This window comes from Oxyura jamaicensis, chromosome 18 (genome assembly GCF_011077185.1).
Source record: "Oxyura jamaicensis isolate SHBP4307 breed ruddy duck chromosome 18, BPBGC_Ojam_1.0, whole genome shotgun sequence".
In the NCBI taxonomy this organism is placed as follows: Eukaryota; Metazoa; Chordata; class Aves; order Anseriformes; family Anatidae; genus Oxyura; species Oxyura jamaicensis.
This window is the reverse complement of record NC_048910.1, coordinates 8479879-8494837: the sequence shown is the minus strand read 5'-3', so window position 1 is coordinate 8494837 and position 14959 is coordinate 8479879. Positions and strand designations below refer to the sequence as shown.

Sequence of the window (14959 nt, the reverse complement as noted above, 5' to 3'; positions counted from 1 at the left end):
TATGATAGTATTGGGAAAAAAAATCACTTTTGGCTCTGTCACTGGAATTGGATATAATTCTGCTACCTGTTGACAAATGATGATTTGTTTAACAGCATAAACTGTAATATTTTTATAGCTGATAGTTTTCACCCTACTCTGCAGCTGGAAAGAAAAAAATAATGAGGCATTCCCAGAAGTTTCTCACTTTAAACTAAGTTTTCCTATAGTGTTGCCTTGTTTCTGAGCAGGAAAAGCCATCCCTACTGGGCGAGTTGGTGGTGTCAGCATGACACTGGACAAGGGCGGGTACATGAACTGGGGACACTCAGCTTCTTGGTTGGCCTTCTTCCGGCAGCAGCAAACCCCACTGGATGGCCAGGCCGCAGAGATGCTCAAGGACACGACAGAGGCCTGAAAACAAGCCAGTGTTTCTGTAAAGCATTAATCACCCTGTGCGGGGCCAGGGGTGGGAACGGGGAGAGGGTGCACTCTTGCTCGGCATGCACATGTTTTCTATCTAAGCTTTGTCTCAGCTGGATCTTTCCCACTAGCTCATCCTTCTTTAACACCTTGTACTCATTTATTACGAGGCTGTTTAGCAGCACAAATCAATTAAGTACCGCAGAAACCCACTGAGACAGACAGAGGTTCCTATCTCTGGTTCAGCCAGGGTGGGAGGCGCACAGAGGTTAAGCCCGTGCTCCTTGCCACACAGCGAGTGAGGGTGGAGCATAACGCAGCCCCCAGCTCGCCTCCTGCCTTTCAGCCTCCCCCAGCACCCTCCGTGCCACACCGAGCCCCACTCAAGTACTGCTGAAGCAGGAGGGCCCCGGGGCTTGGCCCCACATTTGCTGCAGCCCCCTGCTGGGCTGTGGGAGCTGCCCTCCAGCCATGCCCACAGACACAGGGCTCCCAGCAGAGAGAACAGGGGCAGCCAAAAGGCTTTGCCTGCAGGATATTGCCTGGGTCCTGCTAAGGAAAGCCACCGTTCAATGGCACAGCTGGTACCTGGCCACGGGGTTGTGCAGGGCTTTAGGACATGCATAGTACAGTCACTAAAGGTGAGCAAGCAGAGTCAGAAAAAAAAAAAAAAAAAAAAAAAAAGACTTTAAAATAATTGTCTAGGTCTTGTTCCAACTGCAGCTTAGTGTGCAGGACTCAGCACCCACTGTAATGTCTTCAGGCTGCTCTCCCGATGCCTGCCCTGGTTCAGGTTGGTTTAGAGTTACTTGTATGTACCACACACTTCAGAAATAGGAGCTAATAATTCAAGCCACATGACATAGATGATCCACAACATAAAGGAAAATAAGAACTAACCAACCAATTCTTGCTCATGCCTTTAAAATGTGCTCAGCCAAACTGTACTTTGTGAATATCTCTGAGGAGGGCCAGATTCTGTAGGACATGTCCTCAGCTCACAGAAAGAGACCATTAATCATTAGGGTGCCTTGGTCCCCGGCTATTTTAATCACTGTTGAACTACTCATGCAGTTCCCACTCCTAAAAATGGTATTTGACTCCAATGCACATGATTTCCTTTGGCTTCCTTTCCCCAATTAAGAGCAAGCCTTAACTACTTGGAAGTGCAAGCACTGGAATCCATGGATTTGCTTCTCATCTGTCATGGAGCAAAAGCATGGTACTACAAGTAGCATCTGTGCTGCCAGACATAAACATCAGCACATATTGGAACTGGCCAGTGCAGTACGAAGCTGTAACGGCTCTTGTGCCTACAGGCTGATGGCTAAACCCTGTCCCGTGTATTGGAGCACTGGAAAGGTCTTTGGTCCCTGCTATACTGTTAGTCCATTTCTGTTCTACTTTATTAAGTAATGATTAAAAGTGCTTCTTGTATATGCGGGCACTAATTATGACATGTCAGTTTGTTGCGGGAGAAGTGGATGAACATGGAGTACATTTGTAAACTGCAGGCTGTAGAAACCAATAAATCTTTCTTCAATTTTTCCCTTTAAAAGCGCTCAGCCAAAGTCACAGGAAGTTTAAGGGAAAACAAATTGCTCATCCACAGATTCAGGATCACAGTGAAGCTTTGTAATGCTCAGTTTCTCTCATGAGGCTGATGAGCAGCCTGAGGAGTCTGGGGGTGTGCAGAGAAAACTTCATTGCCTTCCCTTAATTGCAGACTAATAAATGCATTGTGTCCATCTCCATGGGCTTACCTAGTTTATAAACCGGATTGCCACAGCTCTGAATTTCTCTGCTTTCACTCCTTGTACGTGAACATGCTCCTGTTGAGCTTGGAGAAGGAACCAATCTGATCTTGCATGCAGACAGAGCAGGGAGGTTTATAGGAGGATCAGCTTAAATAACAGGTAAAGTTTTGCAGGTGACTGCTCATGAAGGATCCCTCCAGTGTTTGTCACACCACGTCAAGTCAAGGGCACAATGACAAACAGTGGGAGGACTGTCAGTGATTATAGTATGGGATTTAATGCATAACTACCAACAGCATTATTTACCTGGAAAACCATGAATCGTTTTTCTTATATCCTTACCAGGCAGGAAAGAGCATGTACTTAAAAAAACAAAACAACAACAAAAAAAGCTGCATATAATACAGCATCAGCCTCGGTAATGAGGAATTTCTGCATGGCTTCCTGGTTCAGAAGACAAAATCCTGCTACAATGCCACAGGAAAGTTTTCAGACTTGATGTTGCAGAGGCATGTACACAAGTCATACTATCCAAAATCAGCTGATGAACTTGGGTGCCTAATGCGGAACTCAGGAAGTCTATTCATCTTGCAGGGTTTTGTTTTGTTTTTATTTTATTTCTCTTTAAAAAGCACCAAATAGCAACCAAATTTCAGCTAATACCAACTGGGCACCAGAACAAAGTCCATCCTTGAGAAGGCTGGCCTGGCTGGCTCACCAGAGAAATTGCTTGTTCCTTCCCACCAATTCCTGCAAATGTTCCCTTACATAAACATGGCCAATTCTGATACAATTAAAAAGACAAAGCCCAACAATAATCTCCTGAAGCTAAAGGTTCCTTGAGAGCTTGGATTTCTTCAGGCTTGCTGAAAATTAAATGTTTAAACATTGTGAAGAAAGTTTGCCATAATAACCATATTTCCTCCATGAAGCAGCTATTCATCAAGAACTACAGCAAAGCACTAAAGGGCTCCACTGAAAGAAGGCAACAAATTTGCCTGCAAAATGTTATTTCCTGCACTGGACTAATTCAGATCATGTGGCTGGCATACAATTTCTGTTTGATTGAATGTACCACATTAAATTATTCCAGACAGGAGTTGTGCACTGAAAGCAGCTGATAACATTACAGGGCAGTTCAGAAAGCGAGTCCCCTGCAGCGAGACTCCTTGCAGCCTGGAACAGCAGCGTTTGAGAGACTCTAACAGAATCGCTTGTACTTGAAGAACAATTCATTTTTCCCGGTAGGGACCTCACTCCCTCACTCTGCAACCTTTGCTCCTTTGGGTCTATTCTTGGTGGGTGGTTGTACTACTGTTGTCACTGTGTGCTTTCCAAGGATGTGCAAAGTAACGTGAGTGGTGGCTCAAGCTTAGCAGCTACTCTGTTATCCATGCAGATTTATCTGCATGCAAGTACCACGCTGATTTGTTGTGGTGGCTTCTATCCTAATGTTCATACTACCTAGCATATTCTAGGGATGGCAACTCCAAGAAAGGTTGGGGCAATGCTTAAGCACAGTAGAAACTGATAGCAACACCTGAAATTGACTCTGAAAACAACATGATTGCCTCATACACTTTTCAAAACATATTTATTGTATTTATGTGTTTTTCCAAGCCAGATTGGAAGTGCTAAATGACACAGAACTTTCAGAAAGAACAGCCAAGTTTGTCCTTGAAATCTTAGTGTCTTAGCCTGGGCACTAAGAAATGGTCTCACGGGGCTGCTGAAAATTCCCTATGGTGTAACGGGGGGGGGGGGGGGCAGGCTGGATCCCACCCGCAGGATATGTGGGATCCCTCCTGCCTATCAGTCCCTAGCCAAGTGTCCCTACGGACCTCTGCTGTGCCTGCTCTCCACTCTGACAGACAACTGGAGGAGATGTGTAATAGAGCTGTTTTGAGAACAGATAGTATAAAAGTTAACACCAAACCTTCTTGTTCTCCTATTCACCATATGCAGTCACATACGTGAAGGGTTTCTTCCACTGTAGCTGTATAAGAGGCATAAGTGGGAAATTCTGGGTTGCCATAAGGTACAAGACAAGGTTAGAAAACACTGGAACAGTTTATCAGACATTTATATAGGCAGAGTTCCCATAGCACATAAGAAAAAGATCCGTTCATAAGGGCACTGTTTTCAGGATGAATTGCATTGATCGCTCTGTGTGCATCCTCTGAGGTCCAGACTGGTCCTTCGGACTTTAAAATCCACAAGTTGATTCTCTTCAAAGGGGCTGAGCTGAGATAGGAAGAAGCTGGGCAGGCTCATTCCAGTATTTCAGAGTAAAAATGTTTATTTTAACATAAACATTCTTATTTTGAGTGCAGATAAAGGTGCAGATAATAAATATAAAAATTGTAATATAGGATCATATCAAAAAAATGTTACAAAACCCCATTCCAGATCTTCCTGCTTTCAGTACAAAGAGTAGATTGTTGTTCTCCAACCTGTTAGCAGTCGAGGTGATTCTACTTAGTTGGTTTGGTAGATATCAGATTGAAAACAGATTAGTTCCATCCACACATCTTGCCAAAGGAAACATTCAATTTCTTCCATCCTCCTTCAGTATCAGGTGAAGACACTGGAGTTGCTAAGAGAGGAAATCCCGGTGGAGAGGAGCAGAGGGTCTGGGGTTTCCTATGATGGGCCAGTCTCAGCAATCACAGGTGTCAAAGCAGAAAGTCCTGAAACAAACCATTCCAAAAGTGCCACATTCCTGGAATCAGCCCGCAAGGAAGGACGCTCCCGGGACAGTCCTGCGTGGCCTTGAGCAGCACAAGTTTCATTGTTCGCAGCCAGTCGAACAGCGCCCATCCTTAGCTGATAGCAGGGTGCCTTTCTTGTGCCCGTTATCTTTTATCTAGTCACACAGTCGCTGGGACAAGAATTCTCTTTTGGGGCTTGCTTACAAAGAGGAGTTGACTATTCTGTAATAGTCACTGCAGGATGACTTCATGTGAACACACTCATTCCACGGCGGCTGTTAGAGTTTCTGATTCATACCATACCTTAACTGGAGCAGCGTCAGTATGTCAGTGTGCCTTACAAAGTTAAGCAAGACCTGGGACCCAGTTTGGGGTTTCTAGTCACTTCTCCTTTACAAAGAATTCAGCCTTAAGAAAAGCAGTTGGAATGTTCCTGAGAATAACAAATAACAAATGAGTAATTCTTGCTCCAGAGCCATATAACCCAATTAAAGATAGGTAAGTGATGTGTAAAGGCAAGTCTGTGCAGTCAGCGTAGGAAAAAAAATGCATGCAGTTGTAATCTATTGGCACAGGCATATAAAGCAGAATTAATTGATAAACATATCAATTAATTGATAAACAAAGCCTTTTCAAAAAAGGTAACAACTAATCCAACCAGACACTGGGAAAGGGACTTGCTGTGGTGGGGCCAGATTAATTTGACTATCCATACCCCTAGGTGCAGTTATTAAAGGATAAAAGCTTTGAACATTGTTGCAGAGTTCAATGAAAATAAAAACTTTTACTCAACATAGAGAAGCTCTCAGAAATGCAAACGAGGTGTTAGAATGCATAAAGATGTTGAATAATTGAATATTATAGAGTTTTGTTTAACAAATTGCTTCTCCACATGCAATTACTACATCCTTGTCTGATCTGAAAAATTAGAGTAGGAAAAAAGCTCAGGAAGAGGTGATAAGAACAAGCAGAGATCTGCAACGACTTGGAGCAGTTCAGCTGAAAGAGAAGTAAAATGGGGAGTCAGGACGGAGGGCAGTCTGCAATATGAAGAATGGCATTAAGTCTAAATCCACCAACTCTCACAAACATGAAAAGAATAAATACTGAAAAAAAAATATATATGAGATAAAATAAGCTAGCACACATCACTGTCCTGGAATCTGGAGAAAACAACTTTTTTAAGCACTTCTGACAGAAATCAGTCATGGGAGTACAGTCCCGGGAGGTTGCAGGAAGGGGCATGAGCAGGAGCACTGGCAGGACAGAGTCTGTCTGTCTGCAAGCAAGCAGCTGTGCAGAAATGGGTACAGTGACACGGGCAGGCTGCTTAGTGGGTGTTAATTAGCTTGTCCCCACAGTGGCCGTTAATTAGTCCATGCCCAAGGCCAGCAGTGGAGCGGTGGGTGCTGCCTGCTGCCCAAGCACGGCGGTGATGCTGCAGCCAGGTTCCCGTGGCTGGCTGTCCTGGAGCCAGGGGAATCACTCGCCCTGCAAAGTGAAGGTGGATCTCTGGGCGCACCCTGCCCCTGCTCACAGCCAACACCTCTCCCACTGGAGCAGCTCTGGCAGGGGCTGTGTCTCGGGTTGGGAATATCTCCAGTTGCATTTCACTCTTGGGAGGGGAAAACAAAAGACAGACACGACAGGGAGGGAAAGCACTAAAGTTTGTTTCGTTTAACCCACTCTGCCTGTCAGGTCTCATGCCCTGAGCCTCACGCAGAAACGCACCCTCCGTACCACAGCCCACGACAGCGAGGCTGCTGCGATCCCCTCCACCACAAACTTTCCCCAGCCTGTAACACTACCGTGGCTTGCAAGCAAGCCTTCCCTCCCGAGGGCACGCCTGCCCTCCTGCTTGCCCTGCCCCAGGCGCTCGTGCTTACCTTCCAGGCCTCCCCATGCCGGAGGTCACAGTTGACCATTGCAAGAACAATAAGGATTTTTAGGGGCATTATGACTGGGTTAGTAAAACACAGCTGCCCCTGAAAGTCCCTCATTTTTCTTGCTGCCGCTCAGTCCCCTCCAGGTCCCTAGGAGGGCAGAGGTCTGACGAGCTCCTCTCTCCAGCACGGCTGTGCCGTCTCTGCTGGACAGCCCCGCAGCCACCCCGAGCATGGTGACCAGCCGTGACACAGACAGGAAGGTGTGGAACTGCTTTGTCATCGCTGCAGGCTCCCTCCTCAGCAAACGCCGTGCTGCACTTCAGCGTAACGCCAGATGGCTCGTCTGTCACTCGGCAGAAATGCCATCAAACAAATCCTGCCATAGATTGCCACAAGCAACCCTCAAGTGCCCCAAACCACTGGGGCAAAGTGAAGCAATGCCTCACCTGCAAGCACACGTGTCGTGGACAATCAGCGCCCTGGCACCGTGTCCAGGACACACAGGGACCCCAGACCCGACCAGCACCCAGCATTCGTGCACCAGCAGCCCGGGGTGCCAAGCTGCCCAGCTGCAGTGGGAGCAGGTCACACCTGCTTGCCCAATTGCAGGAGCAGTTGCTCTTGATTTATTAATAAAGCTGGGATTTTAATTAGCTAATTACTACTGATTTCTCAACAGCTTTCAACTTAAGCAATCTTTGAAAGGAATCTATAGGTTTCCTACTAAAAAGGTGCCAAGTAGTTGGCTGGGAATTTTCAACCCTCATTTACAAATCCTCCTGGAAATCCCAGCCCAACCCAGCACATCCTTAGGGCAAGGAGCAACACTTTCCTTTTAATTCATCAGTAATGTAAATTTTGGTGGAAGTGGACTCAAAAAAAACATAGGCAGATTCCCACATGTGCTTCTGCCCTGCTGTTTCCACGAGCGTTCCGTGCAGGGTGCTGGGATGGGCCCATCCCCGCCGTGGACCTGCATGCACCCCTGCAAGCTGGCGAGCGCCTCGAGGGCTTTCCAGGGCCTTTGTAGCACAGCCAGCAACCGAGGACTCTTCAGTGCTATATTTCTTTTTGCTTACATTAAATATGTCCTGTCCCTCGGCAAAGGGCACCTTTCCCCGCTCCAGTTACAGGCTAGGAAGAACACGACTGATGATTATCCCTGGGGACCTGTGAGGTGCGATCCAGCAGGGATCTCGCAGGGCACAGCTCCCCCTTCCCCTTCCCAGCCTAAGCACTCTGCGGGACTCCCTCGCTCACTGCTGCGCTAGCATTCAGCTCCAAAACAATGAGGCTGAGCTGCCACGTTCAGCTGTGCAGAGCAGCATCTTGTTTGGAGCTGCTGCCGTTCAAACATGCCATCTCCAGGGACACGGGCGGCAGGCTGGCGCAGCTGTTTTGCATGCAATGGAAATGCCGAGGTTTGGGGCAGTCATAAAGGTCCACAAAGTGTAACACAAGGCGACGTCACCCCTTCTATCAGCAGATGACACTCCACAGAAGCAGCCAACCTGGCATCCAAAAAATTCCTGAGATCCCCTCATCACTGCACAGAGCCACACCTTATTTTCATTTTGAATTTCTTCTAAGGCTTGAAAGTCAAATGAAAGCAAGCATTATGCTCCCATTTGGTAATAAAACACGAGCCATGATTCTGAACCAAATATTATTTGCATCTTTAAAAAAATTATAACAGCAGTATAATAAAAAAAAGCAGGAGCCCTCTGAATGCTAATGACGTTGGTGTCCTAAATGAAGCATAAAAGCCAGATCCTGCAAGAAGCAAAGCATGAGTCAGAGCGTCAGCAGTTCCCCACTGAAAGCAGCACTCATGGCTGCTTCATTCATTTAAGGAATCAATTCCTTTGTAATGAACATCAAGTAGTTTCTAGGACTAAAATTAAAATGAGATGCATGCTGTTATTATTTTCAAAAAGTTCTCTCTTTTTTATTTTATTTCTTGGAATGACAATAAACAGCTCTTTGGAGTCGGAAGGAGCCCCAGGCAAGGACCAGGTCTGCAGCCCTTGCTGTTGTGCTGACACAGAAGACAACCGAGGAGCCCCTGCCCAGGGCAGACAGCAGGATGAATGTGTCCTGCTCCAGGAAAGCCCCTTTGCAGAGGGTTCACGTGTTCCTTCTTGGACTGCAAAGCCAGCACAAGGCTGCGTGTGCTGGAAGAGGGACCAACTGCCCAAGCTGCTCTCTGCTGCCCCAGTCCCCCTGCCAGACGAGGCACAGTCAGACTTGAATCATCAGAGCGCGAATCTCTGGGCTACACTGAGGTTATCAGGAGGATTTGGGACCGAAGTCTTTTTGGTGTGTTGGACCTGAAACTCAAAAAAATGCAAGAACTACACAAAAACAAACCGAAGGTATAAAGTGACTGCAGTTTCTAGAATTCTTCCAGCTTTAGTCATTGAGGGGGGATTGTTAGGAACGGACAAAGGGCTGTTTCCCTTAATTTTTTTTAAGTGTGAATTTCGTCTCGATGGTTTCCTTTCAGAAACAAAAATTGAAAACAAATTGTCCTATACACAAAACAAAGGGACAGATCCTCAGCTGGAATAGACTGGTATTACCAAATGAAAAACACCCCCCCCACACACAGGAGAGACTCCGGCCCTTTTGACAACAGCTGCCTATCCTGCTCAGCCCAGACAAGAGCTTCAGCCTCTGGTTTTAGCTGCAGTACAGCTGACTCTAGGTAGCTGGCAGAACAGGAAGAAAACACACCAGTGCTCCAAGGACTGTGCACTCCACACGTCCCAGGCCGGAGCTGACAGCAGGTGAAGGAACCAGTGGACAGAGCCCCAAGAACCAACTGATAGCAACATGGCCCTGAAATGAATGGGCTGCTTTGGAGAAGTGCTGGCTTCCAGAAAACAGTTACGGGATTTATTTTTCTGAAAAGAGGCTTTTGTCAGATTTTTCTCTCAAAACCAAGATTGGGTTGATCATCATCTTGAAAATTACATGAAAGGTCCCCGAGAAAATATTAACTCTGCAGTGAAATAGGACAAATCTATGACTAAGTGTGGTCCAGTCCATCCCAAGCCAGACCTGCCCCCATGAGAGGCAGCACAATTGCACCTGGCATTTGGGAAATCCCTTCAGCCATGGACAAGTTACTAATAGTGGCATTTATTAGCGTTGGTGCTGCCAGCACAAACTATGACTCTGATTGGGCTGTCCTTTGTGCAAGCCCAAGCGTGCTGCAGAAGCCACCATACTAGCTGAGTCTCCTTCATCCAGAAGAAAATAAAAATACACCCATCAGATAAATTCAGGAAGCCTCCCACTTTGCCAATTACCAGAAGACATCCCAATTGCCACTGTCTCAGCAGCAAGAGCTGCCCAGCCTCCATACAGAGCTCAGAGCTCCTTGTCCTCATTGCACTGGGACCCTACAACGAACAAACCCTTGGGCACTAATGGAAGAGAACCCATCTTCATTTCCTTTGAAACCCCATCTTCATTTCCTTTGAAACCTTCAGTTTGGAGCATCATTCCTCCTCTCTCCCAGCCCTGCCACCAACATCAGTAGAGGAGCTGGAAAGACGGAGTTATTTTTAGGGGATGGTACATTTAGGCCCTGTTAATCTTGACTGGTCCCTTTGAAAATAACAAGGTTGGATAATCAAACACATTACACAGACTTTCCATGGAGTCTCCTTGGAAAACTACCCTCCCACCTTTCAGCAACGTAGGAGCCAATAGTTCAAACAGTAGCATTTAATACGGCGCTGACTTGCCTCATTATGGTGACTATGCCCTGTGAGCATTTATATGCAGAGGCTTCACAGAACAAGGAAACTAAAGCACCTAACTGTCATTAAGTATATAAAATAAAACAATTAGTCATCAAAAAGTCTTCTAGGTGCTGCCACATTACACCCACCTTGAGTGGCAAGAGAGGATGGCAGTGCTGTGGGGTCAGATGGCACGGCCAAAGGAACGCGTTGGCAAAACAAACCCAAAGCAACCGAGAAGGGAGCTGTTGGTGTGAAGACTAATAATGCATTAAACTGGTTGGCACAAGGAAGGGGACAGGAAGGGAGAACGCTAGGAAAGAGCTCTAGGGGAGGAGCTCTGGCTGAAAGCGGCTTCATGACTGCTAGTAAATTAAACAGTGCAGGGGCCAACCAGCCCAGCCTGAAGTCTCCCAGCCACCAAAACAAGGCGGCCACATCCAAACAGCCTGTTAATAACGGCCCCTGGCCCACACAGGCTTTCAAACCAGATCCAGGACTGACTGGAAGGGTCCAGGCCAAAGCCCTGCCGAGGACCAGGTGAAGCGCGCGGCCATCGGCTGGCTGCTCGGGTTCCTAGTGCGGCGCGAGCGGAGGTTGGGGCCCTGCAGGTCGGCAGGTGCCCAGCCAGCAGGTAGCTGTGCACAGATGCCCGCCGGGTCCCAGCTGAGCGTGTGCTGCAGGTCTGTGCCCGGGCTGACCACCACAGGACAGGCAGGCACGCTGCTGGCATCGACCCGCCCACGCTGCCTCCCATCCTGGATCTCCTGTGCTGCGAGCAGCGAGCTGGGAGGGAAACAGCCAGGCAGAGGCTGCCCAGCTCGGGCTTTCCTGGAACAGAACCTGGTCTGGCTGGCACGGAGGAAAGCAAAGTGCAGGAGAGCAGCAGGAAATTGCTCAGCAAAAGGGCTTTTTAAATAATTTCACTTTAAACAAAACTAAGGCATTACCATAAAGTAAATGGCCACACCTTGCTACTTACAGTGCTCTGCTAACAAGAGCAGCTTTTCCGTGGCTATTCAAATACGAGACCTGGGTGCCGAACCAGCTCTTTCAAGCTCGTTTCCAAACTCCAGCCAAAAATGACTTTCTGATTCACCACTTTCTCAGGCACAGTATGCAGAGTACGCCTGCAGGCTGGAGCTGTGCTGCACAGAGTACTTAGGCACAAGTTTAATTACTCCGTGGACCAGGGATGTGATTAATCATACGCTTGAAGTTAAGCATGTGCTTAAGCACGCCGCTGACCCGGAGCCTTTAGTGGATCTAACCAGTATTGCTGTGTTCCCCCTTTTCCTGCTCTTTGAGGCTCAACAAGTGGAAAGAATACCGGACTGTTCCCGTGGTCATACACTCCCAACAACTCACCTCAAGTCTGGGTTCTGATTTTTTTTTCTATTACAGTTTTTGTACCTATTCCCCAGATTTCCTCACCATTACTGATTACGTGTATTACAATAGTTGGGATATTATCGGAATTTATTAACATTAAAACCAGAGCTAATTATTATCATTTGTGTGTGTTTAAAAAGCTTTGGGCTTAGTTCTTACTGAGCCTAAATGGGGCTTCAGGTAACAACTTACATTCGTTTAATATGCACATTTGGGGGATTAGTTCACTTATGTCTGAGGCGTTTACAAAGTCCTCACAAGAAATCTGAAGCTTATTACAGAAACTATTGCACTGCTAGCTGTGGACTCATCACAAAGAAGAACTCAACCATAAAATATGTATCAGCCATGGGTGGTCACGTAAATTCACATTTCATTATCCACAGCGTACCTATCCTGGAGATTTTTTCACTGCACTTTTCCACCTTTCCAGCAAAGATTTATTCCTAATTCATACTAATTTCAGGAAGGTCAGATTGTATCCAGACCCCAGGGAGGAGCAAGCAGAGGAGCACAGGACCAGAAAGCTCCTTTTTTTCAGGATACAACTGCCTCTTTAATGACCGAGGAAATCCCTGCTGGGGAGGTTGCAGGGACAGGAGCTACTTCCTAAGGCGGGCATGGGACCTGTGTGCACTGCCAGCTGGAGCCTCTGGAAGTCCAGGAACACCCGTGCCCCATGTTCACCCAGTAAAATCAGTTAATATTGACAAACCAGGCTATTTCAATTAAAGCACAGCACGTGCAAATCAATTTTCAACCAGCAACTGAGCGCACGTGGGATTTGATTACAAGAGAAGAGGCACATGTCTCTAAAGGAAGCCTCCTCTGAGAAAGAAAACAGATACAATAATTGATATATGTTTTGGCTACTCCTAACTAATCCCATCACACATTCATGAAAACTGCCTATTTTGGTTACGAGGGCAAGCTGAAGGAAAGAAGAAAGTCCCCCCAAGACAGGCTGAGCCCAGGCACCCTCACTCCTCTCCCACACTAACACGGTGACCTCGCTCCCTCGGACTGCACTGCTCCCTGCTTATCCTGCTGGTCTTCGTGCAGAATGCAGAAACATCTTCTGCAGAAAAATGAAGCCTGTATTACTAGTGAACCTACCTGCCAAGCCTTAATGCTGCGTCTGGTAAAATTTACATGACTTTTTTTTTTTTTTTTTTTTTAAATCATCTCAGCTTGATTTCACAACAACAGCTTTGAAACTGTTTCCCAAACATGCTAGACACAGATTCAATAACCACTGGGAATGGTGGCTGGTTTGGGGTCCAACCCAGAAGCCTCCTTAGAGCAGTAAAAGTCACAGGACCACCCCCTCATTTGTTAATTATCATTAGTTCAACTAGACAGGGCTTGGCACAGGAAGTTGAGCTGGTGTCTCTAACAGCGCTGATGTTTTAGAGCCATAAGAACAGGTTATATAGAAACCCAGATTCACCTGCCACATAGAGGGTCACAGCAACCCTCAGAACAGCTGAGTTGTAAAGGACCGCAGTGGTGCCCACTGCCACTCCGTGACTTATCAAAGGAGCAGCTTTGTACCTGCAGGTTTTAGACATCTGGTGATAAAGCCATCAAACACATCTACAAGTTGAGTGATATACGTGGTTAAAAGGCTGCCAGGTGTGTAAGTCGCACAGGGAGCCATCGCCCCACCAGAAGATCCCTGCTCCTTCCACTGGTGCTGGAGGGAGGCTGAGCCAGGGCCCCCTCTTCATACAGAGTTGGCTGAAGGCCTCCCGGGGTGAACTAGAAGCCCTGGTGCCAATTTTCAAAAGGATACTTTTAATGAGAACGAGCCTTTGCCAGCTAACGCTCCACCAGTCTCCAGGCTTACCATTGCTATTCAAGTGCAAGGGGTGCCGAGAAATGCTCAGGAAAGGGGAAATCCTGCTTTGGAGTCCTGTCAGCGAGCAGGAGGCCTTGCTACCAGCCCTGCTGTGGGCAGTAGGGTTCCCGCTCACCTCAGCTGGACTCAGAGCACCTCCTGTGGGCATACTGAGGCCGGTCCTTTGCCTTGGCCCTGACAGACTTAGGGACACTAGAGACTGCAAGCAGCAAGCACCGGGACCGGCTGGTGAGAATCTGCTGCATATGGCAACCCACTGCCTGTGCTGACTGCTCCCTGCTGCTCGCTTTCATTTGACTTTAGGTCAGACGCCACAATCTATGTACTCAGTTTCTCTTTTATTTTCACCTCTTTTCCTTCCTGGCTGCCAGGTGATAGCTCAGCTGTGCTGTCTACACTCACAGCTACGCCCGGAATAGTGAAGTTGTAGGGAATTTCATTTAATATAAAAGAAGCATTTGGCCATCTCTTTAGCTCATGGGGAAGTCATTCTGTGGGGAGATGATTTCTGGAGGCTGTACTGGGATATACTTTAATTTGGATAAGGGAAGTGCAGCATTTCCTTCCAGGTGCAGGTTTACTCAAAGGGAAGAAGACGGACAAGAAGAAGAGTGCATTCACTGTGTTGACCCCGCTTCCCTGCCACGCCGGCCTCACGGGGGCACAGAGCACCCCTCGATGGGACCGTGCCCATGCCTCTTGGTTGTCAAAAGCACCAGTTCTGTTTGCAGCCCACCAGGTCGGAACCTCAGGTGGTATAAGGCAGTACGACTCCTCTGCAGCCAACATTCACGCCCAGCTCAGCCCACCCTGCTTTGCAACAGCCTTGTTACATGTATTTTCAAGGCACTTAAATCTGTGCTTGCTGCCTGCAAGCAACTGGCCATAAGTCAGCATTGCTGAAACATTGGTAGCTAGATAGTTACAAAATATTTCTACGCACTTCAAAGTTAGAAAAGCTTTGGAAGGTACAGATTTACAAACACTCATTTATGAACCCAGGGCTCTAAAATGATGAAAGTACAACGCCAGGTTGTTCACCCAAAAACATTACCAGTCACCAAAACTACAGAGCACAGCACAAAACCCAAGCTGGTGCAGATCACAATATCAAGATATCTCCACTAGCATACAGGAGATGATTATTTAGCTGTGGGCATACCTGCTGGTTCTTTGGAGAGCTGTAAATTCATTCTTT

At 47.1% G+C, this 14959-nt stretch overlaps 2 long non-coding RNA genes across 9 annotated transcripts in view; one reads left to right on the top strand and one right to left on the bottom strand.

Annotated features, from left to right (window-relative positions):
• LOC118175667 overlaps positions 1-8443 on the top strand; it is a 66704-nt gene extending 58261 nt beyond the window's left edge. For 3 of the 7 annotated variants that reach the window (XR_004755073.1, XR_004755071.1, XR_004755075.1), the window contains exon 8: positions 231-880. This is a non-coding gene — a long non-coding RNA (uncharacterized LOC118175667). Of the gene's footprint in view, positions 1-230; positions 881-6889 lie in introns of those variants that run through there. The other 4 variants (XR_004755074.1, XR_004755068.1, XR_004755069.1 and 1 more) reach the window with 2 other exon arrangements.
• The window catches only part of LOC118175668, a 34154-nt gene continuing 22424 nt past the window's right edge, over positions 3230-14959 (bottom strand). For both annotated transcript variants that reach the window (XR_004755077.1, XR_004755076.1), the window contains exon 2: positions 3230-5303. This is a non-coding gene — a long non-coding RNA (uncharacterized LOC118175668). The remainder of the gene's footprint in view (positions 5304-14959) is intronic.